The sequence below is a fragment of the Caretta caretta genome, chromosome 3, assembly GCF_965140235.1.
Source record: "Caretta caretta isolate rCarCar2 chromosome 3, rCarCar1.hap1, whole genome shotgun sequence".
Lineage (NCBI taxonomy): Eukaryota > Metazoa > Chordata > Testudines > Cheloniidae > Caretta > Caretta caretta.
The window spans coordinates 18,513,805-18,521,396 of record NC_134208.1 but is presented as its reverse complement, the minus strand read 5'-3'; positions in this window follow the sequence as shown (position 1 = coordinate 18,521,396).

The following is a 7,592-nucleotide window of genomic DNA, read 5'->3' as shown; positions in this document are numbered from 1 at the left end:
AGTCTCTCTAATGGGAAAAACCTGCAGGAGGAACAATGTTGTACAAGAAACTCTAATAGTCAAAACTTACCGAGTATGCAGCTCATCGTCCCATAAGCCATGTAGGGTTTACAGACAGACAAAGCAAGTAAGGAATGTACAGCCTTCCAGTCATGCAGATATTGATGAGATCCATGGGAAAATCCAGTGGTTCTTAGGCCATTCATGTGGAAGATCAGGCTCTCTCTGCTACTCTTGGGACTTCCTCATCTCCAATGGCATACGTCTTTCAGAAGCCACACTGCCATTGCCTTCTCAACCATGCCTGTGCCACACCTTCCTTCCCACCCACCCATACCTCCAAGGGGCTATATGGTACGAGGAAAAATTTGTGGGACTGGTTGCTGACAGGCATCCCCACAGGAGATGGTGCTGTGTAAAATGTCTGCAGCTGGCTATGATGACCCCTCCAGCTGGCTTGTTACTGCTTTAGGGACAACAGACTTACTGTGTTTATTTCTCTCTGGTAAGTTAATCAATGTGTTCAACTATTATAATGACAAACTCAATAAAATTTCACTGGGGTGGTAATGAGGTAGCATAACACAATCAACGGTAATTTAACTATAGAGTGTTTCTAGTTCTTCCATTGTTAAGTCCAATTTTTTTTCAAACCACCTAACTTCACCTTAACCAACAAGTGCACCAGATATTTAATATATTAGATCACACTGAAGGATAGAGTTCTGAAGTAAATTAGAAAAGGCATTTAGTGGCTATGAGGTTAACAAATGTGATCTATTAGTTCATTTCAGGAAAATTCAGTCCAAGACAATATTATCTTTTCTGTTTAGGTCTTTTCAAAGGTTTCTGAGCCAGCTGCTATCAAAGAGAACCCTGCTACTAGTAGTAAGAGTAGTAGTTGTTTGTTTATTACCACAGCACCTAGCACGCTTGTCATTGCCAGGAGCGCTTTGTGCTAGGAGCTGTACAACCACAGAATAAAAAAGATGGTCCCTGCCACAAAGAGTTTATAAATCTAAGTATGAGACAAGAGACAACGGATGGGTACAGACAGACTGATGGGGGAGCATAAGGAAACAATGAGCCAGTGTTGGTCAGCATGACAGGCAGTGATCTCAGCATACTGGGAGCAGCCTAACCATTGTCACGTTTTTTGTAGATGTCATGGCAAAGAAGAATTTTAGGAAGGGACTTGAAGGAGAATAATGAGCTAGTTTTGAGATGTTTATGGGAAACTCCTCCTAAGAGTGAGGAACAGCATGGGTGAATGTACAAAGGTTTGAAAATTTAACAAGAGGGCGATGGAGTCTGGCATCTTAGGCTACTCGGAGATAGGAGTCAACCTCTCTATAGTGAATGAGAGATGACAAGTACAGCTCCAATGGAAGGGTGGTGTGTGTGGAGGGCCAGTTCTCATGGGGAGGCACAGGACTTGCCCTCCTGTGAATCCCTTGAATTCTACACAGATTACTGGGAGTCCGCCAGGTTTTGGGCAGGCCTTGAGACCTTTCCTATAGGGAATGAGGAAACCCCACCACCAACAGGGTATGAGGATCTTTGCAAAGGGATCCTAATTCAGGCTTCCTTCTTCTCATACCCCTCTGTAGCGGGGTGGTTACCCACTCCGTCCCTGACAGGGCTGAGGCCAGCCCGGGGAGAGGGCTGGGGCTGTGGGGAAAAGCCTAGACGAATTAAGGGAGCAGCCGCAGCTATGGCCAGCTCAATCAGGCCCAGCTGGCCCCTATAAGAGGCTGTGAGCCAGGAGCCTAGTCAGTCTCCCTCTGCCTGTAGAGGGAGAAGGGCCTGGCTGCAAGGTGCTGAGCAGAACACCTAGATTGGAGCAGGGCTGGGGAAGGGCCTGAGGATATGGGAGCTCCAGCCTGGAAAGCCTCAGGCTGCAGGCCTGACTACAGGCCAAATAGGTGCAGTGTTGCAGAGGGGCAGACCAAAGGTAGGCAGAGGCAGCAGGTCCAAAACCCCCTTGCTGGTGATGAGTGGCGTATATGCTGCAGTCTGCCCTGATACAAGGGGCTAAGTGGGGACTGGCAGTGGCCCAGACTAAGGTGGAGTGGGGTTAGAGGGTGGGGGTTCCCCTGGGTGGGGAGACCCAGAACCTGAGAGTGTGGGGGTACTTCTGGGGGGCATCACCCCAGAGAAAGGGGCACCAGGTCCTGGGAGTTACATGGGGGGCTGGTGGTAAGGTGGATCACCGGCCTGCAGAGGGTGCTCCACTGGCTGGATGAAGTAATTCCCGACAACTACCAGCAGGAGATGCCGCAGAGGTGAGTCTGAACCTTTACACCCTCCCACAGGCTTTTCTGTGTCCATGCCAATTGTATTTACTCTGTAGCATCTTTGACTGCATGAGGTTTGCGTGAGTTTTCAGGGGTTAAATTAGACATTAGGGAGTGCCTGAACAGCTGTAGGTATACAGTAGAAGACCACTGAAAATGATAAAGGAAAAAAATAATTGAAAAGGCTACAGAATTTAAACCAAGTGCATTCTCAAGTTCTACATGCATGCAGTATATGAATTAAAGTCTAACACAATGTACTACAACTCATCCTATTTTGCTTCTTCAGCCCAGAGAATAAAAAGTAGATGTAAATAGACAATTTCCCCTCATTCAGACTGTGTATATTTCTATAACCAGAACAAGTATTTAATATTTTTTTCATGTGAATTTGGTGTGCACTGATCTCTACAACACACAAAACCTGTCATTGGGAATTGTCATGGCAGCACCATAGATTTCCTTTAAAATCTCCTCCCTTACAGCAGTGATGTTAATAATCTGTCAATAACTTAAGACCACTGCAGTGTGATACAAAAAGTGAGGATAGCTGTCAAGCTCCTGCATAGATAGTGAGCCAGATTCAGATCTCATTAGTAGCATTGTAACTTCTGATTCACGTTGGTGATGAGAACATAGTCCCTTGTGTGGAACATTTTATATTCCACCAAGCTGGCAGTTTTGTCTCTTACATAACTGTTCTTATTATAAGCCAGATCCTGTGAAATACAGCGCACCTTATCCATTCAATATGAATTGAAGGTGCTCAGGCCAAGGTCCCCAAAGCAATTTAGATGCCTCCACATGAGATTTAGATGCCTTTGGGCCTGGGCCTCAGAGCCCTGTGGGAAGTTCTCAGCATCTCATAGGATCAGAGTTCATTTTTTTCTTTACTCATGGTAAAACAGAGAATAAAACAATAAATCTTTCTTGGCCAAATCCTGCTCTAAATTAATTAAATCAATGGTAAAACTTCCGTTGACTTCAACAAGAGCAGGAACCGGCCCCATAATGAATAAAAGCTTAACAGTAACAGATTCTCCAATATTAATCCAAATGTATAAATTGTCTAATACAATGTGATATTTTTAACTTCCAAAAATACTACTCTTGAAAGTTGCCCACTCCATTTTTAATTATTTTAGTTGAGGTATCATTTAATGGATTCAGATAAATCTCAGTGTAGATGAATTCTAACTATATTAGATACCCTTTACCAACCCATCTTTGTCTACATTAGAACTTACTTACCAGTTATTACCAACAGTAGACAACTGTCCAATGTAGATGCATGCCTCTATGCTTGGTGGTTTATAAAGTGGTTTCAAACAGGGACATATTAGAACCATTGTATCACCTTGCTGGTAAGAATCTTGTTTTTAAATAGTTCACCTCTAAGCTCTGTCTGCAGTAGGAAACAGAACCATTGTGAACAATGGTTTTAAGCAACTTGTCCCAATGAACTAGTATTGAAAACAATTTATGTGCAGGTGCAGACCAGACAAGACTGTTTTGGTGGAACTGTGTCATAATCATGCTTTGTGAAGTGGTATTGAAAATGGTTTTGTCCTTTCTGAAGTATTTCTCAAATTGTTGCTTAAAACTATTGCCTGCAATGATTCTGTCCCTGCAGTAGACTGTGCTGTAGTTTAGAGGGAACCTTAGAACTGTAGAAAATATAGAGTTTGTATTTGTCATACTGCACAATTTAAAAACTTTGTACCAGAGAGGAACTGCTTACTGGTCTAAACATAGCTTTGCAGTAATTTGACTCCTTGAAACCGTAGGATCAAATACAGTACTAGTAAGGCTGATTCAGTCTTTTAGCCTTCTAAGGTAGTTAAAGGCTGAAGGGCTGAGTCAACCTTGATAAAGAACTGAGTGCCATGAAGATAAGTGTGGGTATCTGTTTTCCAGATGAGACTCGTAAACCTGAGTTTCTTGGTGGACATTAATGATCTCTTAAGAACATAAGAATGGCCACACTGGGTCAGACCAAAGGTCCATCTAGCCCAGTATCGGTAATCATCAAGGGATGCATCCCCTATTGCCCATTCCCAGCTTCTGGCAAACAGAGGCTAGGGACACCATCCCTGCCCATCATGGCTAACAGTCATTGATGGAGCTATCCTCCATGAACTTATCTAGTTCTTTTTTGAACCCTGTTATAGTCTTGGCCTTCACAACATCCTCTAGCAAGGAGTTCCACAGGTTGACTATGCGTTGTGTGAAAAAATACTACTTTTTGTTTGTTTTAAACCTGCTGCTTATTAATTTTGTATGCTGACCCCTAGTTCTTGTGTTATGAGAAGGAGTAAATAGCACTTCTTTATTTACTTTCTCCATGCCAGTTATGATTGTATAGACCTCTATCATATCCCCCCCTTAATCGTCTGTTTTCCAAGCTGAAAAGTCCCAGTCTTATTAATCTCTCCTCTTATGGAAGCCGCTCCAGACCCATAATAATTTTGTTGCCCTTTTCTGAACCTTTTTCAATTCCAGTATATCTTTTTTGAGATGGGGTGACCACATATGCACATAGTATTCAAGGTGTGGGCATGCCATGGATTTATAAAGAGGCAATATGATATTTTCTGTCTTATTATCTATCCTTTTCTTCATGATTCCCAAAATTCTGTTCACTCTTTTGACTCAATATTTTTCACAAGAGTAAAGGTTTGCCCTCGTGTGTTGGACAAAATTTTCCCTCCTTTATCACTACTATGCACCAGTTTGCTTGTTGCTCTCCATGCTGCAGGTAGTTGCATTTCACTGATGTTATATATATTATGACTTCAGGTCATTTGGGTTAAAAGGTGAACGTGTAAAATATATTTAGAAAGAACAAAAATAAATGCCACTTTGTATATATGAATCCATGATCTAGTTCCAGTGATTCATTTATTTGCGGGAGTTAGAATATCAGTTGGTTTATCTTCCATAGTTAGACTTTTCCAGGATAATAAAGATTACAACAGAAGCTTGTAGTTAATATTGGTGGTTTCTTGGGATTTTTTGTTTTTGTTTTCTATTATAGTCTGAACTGCTTCCAGTGTGTCTAGCTGTGACATTTCCCGACCAATATAAATAGCAAAAGTATAAATAAAAGAATTTTGACGCAGAGAGTGTCTAATGTATTGCATTGTCAAATGTAACCTTTTAAAGAATGACCCCATTTTAACCCCCAGTTCTGTATCAAGAAAATGACAAAGCTGAACTAAATATTTTGCTTGTTTATAAGTGTGAGTGATTTCTGTTCATTTTTGCTTTCTTTGCAAAATGGATTTGTTTAAAAATTCCTTTTGTCCATTTTCTGCTTTGAAAGACCACATGGCAGAATAATCCTAATTCTTTCTGGGTTAACCCATTAGGTTGTTATTATTATTTATATGACAGTAGCACTTGGGAACTGTAACTTAGATCAGGGCCCCGTTGTGTTAGGTGCTATATAAGAGGCAGTTTCTGCCCCAAAATTTTTTACTAACTAACTAGACAAGGCAGAATTATTATCCACATACAGAGAGATTAAGTGACTTGCCCCAGTTCATAAAGGAATCTGTGTCACAACTGGAGTATGAATCCAGATCTCCTGAGTTCCAGTGCCTTAACTCTAAGCCATTCTTCTACCTCCACCCCTTTCTTACTGCCCATCTTGTAGAAGGATCATGTTTAACATGTTTTGGCTATGTGCGCATGTGTATATGAGTGAAGAAATAACTGTGTTAATGCTAAATAGGAGAAATGAGTTGTTCATTTACTTATGAAAGTGGTTAGTCATTTTTCTCTCTCATAGAAGTGAGTTCCATAGTCTAGATCCAGCACTTGTGGAAGTTCTGTCTCTTTTAGTCATGAGCTTTCACATATTGGTCCACAATTTCATGACTCCAGTAGTTGTTGCTGGAGGTTCTGGTTAAATGGAGGTCCTGGCTGTGGATCTCTCAGGTAACCAACCCCGGTCCCTTGAAAGGCTTTGAACATCAGGACAAAGACTATGAACTGAACTCTTTATTCAATTACATCCAGATACTATTGTGATGGAGAGCACCTTGCTAGATAAGGACCCACTGCAAAGGACAGAGTCCCAAGATGATGTGTTCTTGTCAATCTGCACTGCTAAGCAAATGGGCCACTGTGTTTTGTAGTAGCTGAGACATTTTCAGGGTGTACTCTGTATTTTAATACAACCCTCAGTCAGTTTAGGCAGTTCTGGAGGTGATGTGAGTGACAGAGTGTCCTCTTCTGCTCTCATGTGAGTAGTTGTCTTTTGAAGCAAGAGCCATTTGGAGAAGGAGATGCCCCCACATGCAGATCCATCTTGGGGGCTATCAGATTCAACTGGGAGCTGATTACCCTGAGCAGCTGCCACTGACATTATGGCAAGTTCTAAGGCAGGTGCAGAAGAGTCCATGACACTAATATTTATAAGCAATATCGGAACCCTACAGAAATAATAACTATAGCCTTATGACTCACATAAAGAAAAGGAGTACTTGTGGCACCTTAGAGACTAACCAATTTATTTGAGCATGAGCTTCATCGGATCCGATGAAGTGAGCTGTAGCTCATGAAAGCTCATGCTCAAATAAATTGGTTAGTCTCTAAGGTGCCACAAGTACTCCTTTTCTTTTTGCGAATACAGACTAACACGGCTGTTACTCTGAAACATGACTCACATAGACATTCAGGGGACTGTTTTTAAGTTACATAAAAATATAGTGATTAAGAGAAAAGTACAAATACGGGTGTAAAATGTCAGACCAGTACAGGCTGATGCAGAAGGACATAATTCTTCCAGTTAAAAAACAAAAATGATCAGACCATTTTCCAGAACCAAAGAGAGAGAATTGTCAGCAAATTATTATTTCCTCAGAGTTGATGGGAATAGTGAGATTCATGTACAAATTCTCATGGGGCGGGGGGGGGAACAGTTTTTCAGACACAGTTATCTGAAATACGTGCATCTCTCACGGTTTTTACAATTTTTAATCCAACATGATGGGAACAATTAACCATTAAATACAGGGTTTAAAAATTATTTAAAATATATTTTAGTGCGTATTTCAGACACCCCTGCCCCCCCCCGCCACCTTGAACAAGTAAACATGCACACATACATCATGCCAGACATGAGCATGAATGGTAAACATCAGTCATTTCAATCTATCCTTGGCGCAGTAAGGATTCCATGCCCTGCCCTCATCCCATCCCCCTCCACATCTGCATGTTTGGCATTTTCATCCCTGGTGACTATCCTTTCCTCATTTGATTCCTCATGATGTAACCAGCAATGAAACT